The sequence below is a fragment of the Homarus americanus genome, unplaced genomic scaffold (genome assembly GCF_018991925.1).
Source record: "Homarus americanus isolate GMGI-L3 unplaced genomic scaffold, GMGI_Hamer_2.0 scaffold55289, whole genome shotgun sequence".
In the NCBI taxonomy this organism is placed as follows: Eukaryota; Metazoa; Arthropoda; class Malacostraca; order Decapoda; family Nephropidae; genus Homarus; species Homarus americanus.
The window spans coordinates 9,574-18,924 of record NW_024722867.1 but is presented as its reverse complement, the minus strand read 5'-3'; the positions used below and the strand labels follow the sequence as shown (position 1 = coordinate 18,924).

Sequence of the window (9,351 nt, the reverse complement as noted above, 5' to 3'; positions counted from 1 at the left end):
GTGGTGAACAAGACCCATCTTCCGGGTAGAGCGTCTCAACGTGTTTGGGTTTCTGAGAACACCTCACTATATTAGGGTCGAGACAGCAGCGGTAATTGTCATCATTCTTCAGGTGTTTTGTTAACTTTTTATTTTGATTTTTTTCTCTTAAATTTGGATGAATGAACGTGTGTAGGTTAAGGTCGAGTCTCAGTGTGATTTCGACTTTCCCTTGGCCTCATTTCGTTCTGTTCTTATTACAAGGAGACAATTGCCACGATCTGTTGTTCATTGTCAAGTCCTCGTTCACCCGTGTAGTGACGCTGGACAGTTGTGAGGGCGTCAGGTTCTTACTACTACAGGAAGATCTTGCTAGAGGTCTTAGTGCCGAAGGTGTGTGTGTGTGTGTGTAAGGGAGGTAGAGGCCAGGTGGAAGGAGGTAGAGGCCAGGTGGAAGGAGGTAGAGGCCAGACTTCATGATAAAGTTGCGCCCAAGGTTAAGTTGAACTGCCTGGTTAAAATTCAGGCACCAGAGTCCGGGTGGTGGGTGGTGGGCTGTGGGTTGGGTGGAGTGTGTGGATGGGCAAGGTGTGGGGTGGGCAGGGTGATGGGTGGGTTGAGTGGAGTGTGTGGATGAATAGGGTCGGGTAGAATGTGTGGGTGGGGAGGCAGGCAGGCAAGAAGGGAAGGGGGGGTTGGAGGGAGGGGAGGGTGGAGAGTTGGAGGGAAGGGGAGGAGAGGGAGGGGAGAGGGTTGGAGGAAGGGGAGGGAGGGGAGAGGGGTGGAGGGAAGAAGGGAGGGAGGGAGAGGGGTGAGGGAAGGGGGAGGGGGAGGGGTTGGAGGGAAGGGGGAAGGAGGGAAGGGAGGGAGGGGTTGGGAGGGAAGGAGGGAAGAGAAGGAAGGGAGGGAGGGGTTGGGAGGGAAGGAGGGAGGGGAGAGGGTTGAGGGAAGGGGAAGGAGGGAAGGGAGGAGGGGGTTGGAGGGAAGGAGGAGGGAGGAGGGAAGGAGAGGGTTGGAGGAAGGGAGAGGGTTGAGGAAGGAGAGGGTTGGAGGGAAGGGGAGAGGGTTGAGGGAAGGCGGGAGGAGGAGGGGCTGAGAGGGAAGGAGGGAAGGAGAGGGTTGGAGGGAAGAAGGGAAGGAGGGAAGGGAGGGAGGGGGTTAGGAGGGAAGGGAGAGGGTTGGAGGGAAGGCGGGAGGGAGGGAGGGGGTTGAGAGGGAAGGAGGGAAGGGAGAGGGTTGGAGGGGAGAAGGGAGGGAGGGTGAGCGAGCCAGGTAAAGAATGAATCATTGGGCGGACCTCAAAAAGGTAACTGACCCACGACCCCCACACCCATGAGTTCTGGTACAGAGCTATTGTTTATGTTATAAACACAGACACACACACACACACACAGACACACACACACACACACACACACACACACAATGTATGTAATAAGTCATTTATGCCCAATGTATATTTTCAGCCTTCGGGCTGCAAACTTTTTCAATAAACCGTTTATTATTATTATTATTATTATTATTATTATTATTATTATTATTATTATTATTATTATTATTATTATTATTATTATTATTACATAAGGTCGTGGGTTCGAGTCCTGGCGGGGTAAGGTTGTTGATTATATGTAGAAGTCCGAGCGCTTTATGGGCTAATGAAATATATATATATATATATATATATATATATATATATATATATATATATATATATATATATATATATATATATATATATATATATATATATATATATATATATATATATATATAAGTAAATCACTGTAGGTGCGCGTGATCTAGGTATATGCTGATAACCACAAGGAAAGAAGAAAAACACGAAGTTCCCAAGCGCTTTCTGTGTATTCACATCTTATATATATATATATATATATATATATATATATATATATATATATATATATATATATATATATATATATATATATATATATATATATATCGGTGTTAGGGCAGCCTTCCAGGCACACACTTGGGCCAGGAGCCACTAAGCTCAGGTCACCCACCTGTAAACCAACTGATTTCGAGTGGGAAGACCTCGAGGGACGGCAGGTGGTCATCCTTATCACTTGTTAAGGATACGAGTCGACTCGCCATCACCTGCACACAACAGGTAGATTGTGACAGTTGTAAGATGCAAGAATAAGTTAATCAGTTTTGAGCTTGTAAATACACATGCCACTCAAGATAATATGTACTTGAGGAATATGTTGATGAACCCGTGTTGTAAAGATTTTTGTTGATGTTATACAGTGTCTGTTGATGAACAATAGATTTGGGTTAATAATTTTGTGTCCTGCCGGTCACTGTCGGCGTCAAACTGTACAGTCATCATAACAATAAAACGCCAAGAACTAACATTCTCGGGGCTTCTTTATCACTATATCATAACCTCAAAGAAAATGTCTTTTAGAGAAGAACATCGATATGGTGGCCATTAAGTGAATTTTTATTGTATTACAACTACGACATCTCTGTCACCCATCATTCAATACCTCGGTGGTGGTAGTCGGTCACACTGTTCTGAAGAGATGTTATATTTTATACTTCACCTCTTGAGGTTCATCTCCCCTCAACACCCTTCGTAAAATTCTTAGCTGGTTTCCTTCTGTCAGTTCATGAGTTAAATAAGCTCTCTCAAGAAGCTGCCGTGAGAACGTCATCCCTGCTAGGTGCTGTTCCCCCAATACGTTGAGAGCGTTTGTACAGTAGAGTGATGACCATAAGCATCGCTACATGATCAAGTCTCCCAACTGCTGGAACGAATCTCTCAACTGTTCATAGATGGCTCTGTAGTACCTCGATTGAGTTGGTGCAATTTCGAGCAAGAGACAGACAGACACAGACAGATTTCCATATGTGTTGGGGGGGGGGTCATGACTCGACGGTTAAAACAAATGACAGACAAGTCTTGTTGATCATACAGCAACATAAAGTAATAAAACAGTTTAGTGTATGAATCAACAACACACACACGAGGTTTAATGTGTTAAGAGGGACACATTTAGACAGTGCAGTACCAGGTACCTGCCCAGGTGTGTCAGCTAATGAGCCTGTGTTACTTGATGCACCTACTAACTAGTGTCATAGTGTCATTACGAGGACTCTACCTGTTGTTGTTCCTTGGGTGATTAAATAGCTCTCAGGGTTACAGCTTCGCCAAGGTGGCTGGTTGCATGACTAGACCCACACCATCAAAGACTCTGGGCTTTCCGTCGGTAACCCACCTGTGATACCCACCTGTGATCACCAGTGTCCCATTACCTTATTATTGTCCTTCAGGTAGTCTTACATCCTTCAAGATCCACCTTCTAACTTGTCATGAGGATTCTGGTATGGTTGTGTTGTGAGGCAGTGCTGAGTGATGAGAAACAGCGGGGGAACCAGTGCGGTGCCTTCAGGGGTGACTATGTTAAATGAGCTAGTCCTCACCACCCCATGCACACTACTGCCCACCACCACCACCACCACCACATATGTAGGTGTAATCTGACAACGCACTTGACTTCAGCCCCACTTGTGATGTCACTTTTTAACAAGATGTCATACCCAAATACAGACCCTGTGATGGTGGTGACGAGTGGTGGTGACGGTGTTGGTGACAGTGGTAGTGACGATGGTGGTGATATATTGTGGCTACTACAGTATTTAGTCTTCCGCTTCCCCCAGCTTCCAGCACCAGTTATATGACGATGGTTTAAGGCACAACACTTTGAGGAATGTTACGTGTTTTGTGACGTTTCGTTACTTTAGGTCAAGCTACGTTACTTTAGGTCAAAATACGTTTTTTAGGTAAAGATACGTTACTTTAGGTCACGGTTCTTTAGTTTAGGTCAATTAATGTTTCGTTACGTTAGTTTATGTTTATCGCGGATGTTTGGCTGAGCTCCTTGTGTATGGAACACCCCGGTACTGAACCAATCACCCGTTAGGAATAAATTTGCATATTAATCACAGATAAATAATACAAATCCTAACCTATTGATTATATCTGTAGGAGCAGACTGCTGGCACCTAACCTAACCTAACCTAACCTAACCTAACCTAACCTAACCTAACCTAACCTAACCTAACCTAACCTAACCTAACTTAACCTAACCTATTGTGTTAAAAGATCCCCCTGCAATCCTGAACTGAAGGTGGTTCGGTTAATAGGTTAGGTTAGTTTTGGCTTGGTTAGGTTAGGCCTCTAGTGGGCCCTGTCTAGTGGGGCCCCAATAAGAGGGGGCCCACGAGGATAAGAGCTGTTCCCCTGACCTGGTTATGTTGTCATATATGGGAGAGACTTAAGAGAACAAGTCTTAATTAAATCTCCGGTGTTATAGGGACACACACACATACACACACATACACACACATACACACACATACACACACACACACATACATACACACACACACACACACACACATAAACATACACACACGCACACACATACACACACAGACACACACACACACACAGAGGGCATGTACGGGTGGGACACTGCCAAACATGTCGGGTTGCCTCCTGTACTGAACAATAAGGTAATAATAGAGACAAGTGAGGAGAAGCGATAAATTAAAAGGCGAAGGATGTGTGACTGTGGTACTCAGTGTGAAGGCCGCCACCTACCCGTTCAAGTGTGTGTGTGTGGCGGCGGATGTTTGAGGTGTGTGTGGATGATCAAGGCTACCACAGGCCCTGCAGCACCGTCCGCTCATTACTGGCGTTAGGTTACCGAGGCAAGATTACACACCCTGAGACCATCTGAGGTCAGGTTAGGGAAGCGTTGGGGTGTTTAAACTTCAGGTGATCCGAGTTGCGTTTGTGTAAAAAAAACCCTTGAGAGGTGAGGGGCAGCTCCCCTGACCCCTGAAGTATGTGGCCATGGTGGGTGACCTTCACACACGACAGTGTTGGAGTATGAGGAATGTTCTAAAACCTGTGTGTCGGAGGGAGGATGGGTGGGGGTGGGCGGGGTGTGAGCGGATGGTTTGGGAGGTGGGGCGTGGGTGGGCGGATGGTTAGGAAGTGGGCGGTTGGTTAGGGAGGTGGGGCGGGTGTGGGCCGATGGTTAGGGAGGTGGGCGTGGGTGTGGGCGGATGGTTAGGGAGGTGGGCGTGGGTGGTGGGGGTCAGAATCTCCATCCAGTCTGGAGGAGGAGGAGAAGTAGGTAGGGGGCGCTGGTGGTAAAACGGTACCGCTCTTGCCTCGCAAGTGAGATGTCACGGGTTCGATTCCCGGGCCGGTGGAAGTTGTTTGGACACACTTCCTAGCCCCCATTAGTCCCTGTTCACCTAGCAGTACAGTAGGTACCTGGTGTAAGTCGAAAGTTGCGAATTCGTATTCAGGGACAAGTTGTTGGAGCTTCCAATAACATGATGACATAAACCATTGACTCTTCAGGCTTCTACGCCCCTGACTCTTCAGGCTTCTACGCCCTTAACTCGTGAGACATAAGGCAAGCATGAACTTAGCATGCTTCCCTGTTGGGCGCTGTAAACGCTTCTGCGCTTCACCTTACACAATGATGTAGGGGGGTTCCCCTCCCCCCCCCCAAAAAAAAAGAGTGGGAGGGATAAGGCAGTGGAAGGCCTCCTCATTTGTCATACATTGTTCAGCTAAAAGGTCAGATTACAGCGTCTGTGTGTCTGTGTGTGTCTCAGTGTGTTATAATAATAATAATAATAATAATAATAATAATAATAATTAACGGTTCATTGAAAAAGTTCTGCAGTTCTGAAAATATACATTAGACAAAAATGACTTATTACATACAGAGACATGGGTTGGGTGGGTCGTTTAACAAAGGCTTTCATTACTACAAAGAGAAGGAACATGAACTGAACATACATAAGAACATAAGAATGGAGGAAACTGCAGCGGGCCTATTGGCCCATACTGGACAGTCCCATTTACACCCAACCCCTATTGTTCATATATCCATCCAACCTATGTTTGAAGGTATCCAGCGTATGAGAGTTAATGATGATATTTGGTAACTTAGTTCCAGTCGTCCACTACTCTATTTCCAAACCAATGGTTACCTTTTTCGCGCCTAAATCTAAATTTGTCTAATTTAAAACCATTGTTACGAGTTCGCTCCTGGTTGGATAGTTTGAGTACCTTTGTTATATCACTTTTGTTTAACTCTGACTTCCATTTATACACCTCAATCATATCGCCCCACACTCTACGTCTCTCGAGGGAGTGCAAATTCAGAAGCTTTAACCTGTCTCTATACTCAAGGTTTCTAATGCCCGGGATTAGTCTTGTTATTCTCCTCTGAATTCTTTCCAAGGATTCTATATCCATTCTGTAATACGGTGACCAGAATTGAACTGCGTAATCCAAGTGAGGTCTCACAAGCTCAAGATATAGTTTTAAGATGACCTCGCTAGTCTTGTAACTAACACTCCTTTCTATGAACCCAAGTACTCTATTAGCCTTGTTTCGAGCAAATACACACTGTTTACTTGGCTTAAGATTCCTACTTATCATTATTCCTAAATCTTTCTCGCAGTCGGATTTCTCAATAACATCGTTGTTCATCTGGTATCTGGTTTCCCTGTTTACATCTCCTATACTGAGTACTTTACATTTGTCCACATTGAATTTCATCTGCCATTTTTCAGACCATTCGAAATTTTTTTTTAGATCTTCCTGTAGTATTGCGGAGTCCTCGTCAGATTTAATTACACGCCCTATTTTAGTGTCATCAGCAAATTTACTTATGTTGCTGTCTATGCCGATATCTATGTCGTTTACGTATATAATAAATAATAATGGTCCAAGTACGGAGCCATGGGGTACTCCACTAGTGAAATTACTCCAATCGGATTTAGTGCCGTTAATGCTCACTCGCTGTTTCCTGTCCTGTAACCACGCCCTAATCCATTTAAGGATATTGCCTTTGATGCCATGTGCTTCTACCTTTCTAATTAGTCTTTTGTGGGGGACTCTGTCGAAGGCTTTACTAAAGTCGAGATATACCACATCATAATTGTGCCCCTCGTCCACTGATTCGAAAACAGATGAAAAGAATGTTAATAAATTAGTCAGACATGAACGCCCGCTTGTGAAGCCATGTTGGGAATCATTGATCAACTTGTGCTTCTCCAGGTGATTTCGAATAGAGTTTGAAATGATTGCTTCCAGTAATTTGCCAACAGTTGATGTTAGACTGATTGGTCGGCATTACATTCGCTATCCTCCAGGATTCTGGTACTACACCGTTTTTAAGGACATGTTAAACAACTTTGCTAAGGGCATACTAAGCTCTCCGTTACATTCCTTTAATACTCTGGCAAATATCTCATCGGGACCAGGTGACTTATTAGGCTTTAGTTTGTCTATTTGCTTACTAACATCGTTACTAGTCACTACTATCTCGCTTAATTTGTTTTCTTCGTTATTATAGTTTACAGTTGCTGGTCCTGGCTGGTCTTGGAGACACCGTGTGGTGTGGTGTTCACGTGGTGCAGTAACTCGTCCTCAGGTGTTGACATGAAGGACCTCACGTGGTCTTGGAGACACCGTGTGGTGTGGTGTTCACGTGGTGCAGTAACTCGTCCTCAGGTGTTGACATGAAGGACCTCACGTGGTCATGGAGACACCGGGTGGTGTCACAGTACCTCACTCTCTGCTAGGTGGTGTTGTGTTATCTTATGGTCAGGTGTAGAGCTGACCCACTGTTGTTCCCAGGGCAAACTTATTAACACCGTCTGGTCAGAGGATGGTTCCCAGGGGCCCTTATCTCACTGGTGGGTCACGGCTCTCACTGGTACTGTCTAGTGCTGAATTCACTGGCTTAAACACTGTTCAACACTGATCCCACTTCTTTCTGAAATGAAATTGTCACTTTTGATTATGTTGATAATCCCGGTGGTGAGGATGGGTCGGGGAGAGGGACTTGGGGAGTGGCCGACATGGCCAAGGGAGGCCGCTGCTCAGCTGGAGCAGCACCTGAATAGGTCTTGACCCTCCGGTGGTCAAGGATGGTGTGTGTGTGTGTGTGGCGACCTGTGGTGTAATGGTCAGCATGCTCGCCTCGCAAGCGAGCAGACCCGGGTTCGATCCCCGGGCAGGGTGAAACTATGGGCAAGTTTCTTTACACCATTTGCCTCTGTCTACCCAGCAGTAATTGAGAACCTTGATGGTCCGGGGTAATAGTTAGCCAGTGCAGTTGGCGAGTTGTCCGGTCTTCTCGGACTATTCCTTGACACTGGGTCATACAACTCGTTAACTTAGGGTGTGGTTGTTGTGTTGGCGACAGCTTCTACATCTTAAACAAATGCACGCCTAGGTGGCCCTTGGGCCGGCCATCCTCGTTACACGAGTAGCAACTATTTTGTGTGTGTATGTGTGAAGACAGGCTGAGACAACGTGTACAGGCTGGGGGCGGCAAGTCAGTGTACACATTATCGTGTCATAATTGGTGTGTTTAGGTAAGCGTAACAAACTGTGTTAATGTGTACACGCCACTTATTATTAGTTAACGAAATTATCCTCCATGGCAGCCAAAGTATTGCTATTGACATTACGCTCGCTACGAGGTTCACCTGCATTGTTGTTACGCTCATTACCGGGGACTTGTTCTTGGGTTACGCCTAGTCCAGGGCCGCATAATCTCTCCCTGTTCCTCCTACGTTATTAAGTATCTTAAGTTCTGGTCGAGTCTCCGTGTAATCTGACGCCATCTTCCTCCCTAGCTTCTACTGTTAACACACAGATACTTACATTATTATAAGTCTTAATGTGAGAGAGAGAGAGAGAGAGAGAGAGAGAGAGAGAGAGAGAGAGAGAGAGAGAGAGAGAGAGAGAGAGAGAGAGAGAGAGAGAGAGAGAGAGAGAGAGAGAGAGAGTGTGTGTGTACAGCATTAGAGAAAAGTATGTACATGTGTTGTGTGTACAAAAGGAATGTGAAAGGCAAAAGCGAGAGTAAATGAACAGTGGGTGTGTGTGTGTGTGTGTGTGGGTGGGTGGGGTGTGTCAGCTGGATGATATAAACAACAGTTATTGGAACACGTCATTAGTATGGGGGTTGTTATGTAATGTCCTGTTTATTATATTAACTATAGGTAATTAATTATAGGTCATTTGGGTATTTAAGGTAATTAATTATCTTTTTTCTTTACGGGTGTGTGTGATGGTAAGTCTCTCTCTCTCTCTCTCTCTCTCTCTCTCTCTCTCTCTCTCTCTCTACGTTATCTAGGTACTCTTTGTACTCTGCTCGTTGAATTATTATACTCAAGGCGTTAACACATCGTACTCAATGGGTTAAATCATAGTACTCAAGGAATCAGGACACACCTCCGCCCGTACACACACCTCCGCCCGTACACACACCTCCGCCCGTACACACACCT

The 9,351-nt window shown here is 45.4% G+C and overlaps 1 non-coding gene across 1 annotated transcript; it reads left to right on the top strand.

The window, feature by feature from the left end:
- The first annotated feature begins 8,001 nt into the window (after positions 1 to 8,001).
- Positions 8,002 to 8,075, top strand: Trnaa-cgc. The gene has a single exon. It is a non-coding gene; the product is annotated as a tRNA-Ala (tRNA).
- Positions 8,076 to 9,351: the final 1,276 nt, after the last annotated feature.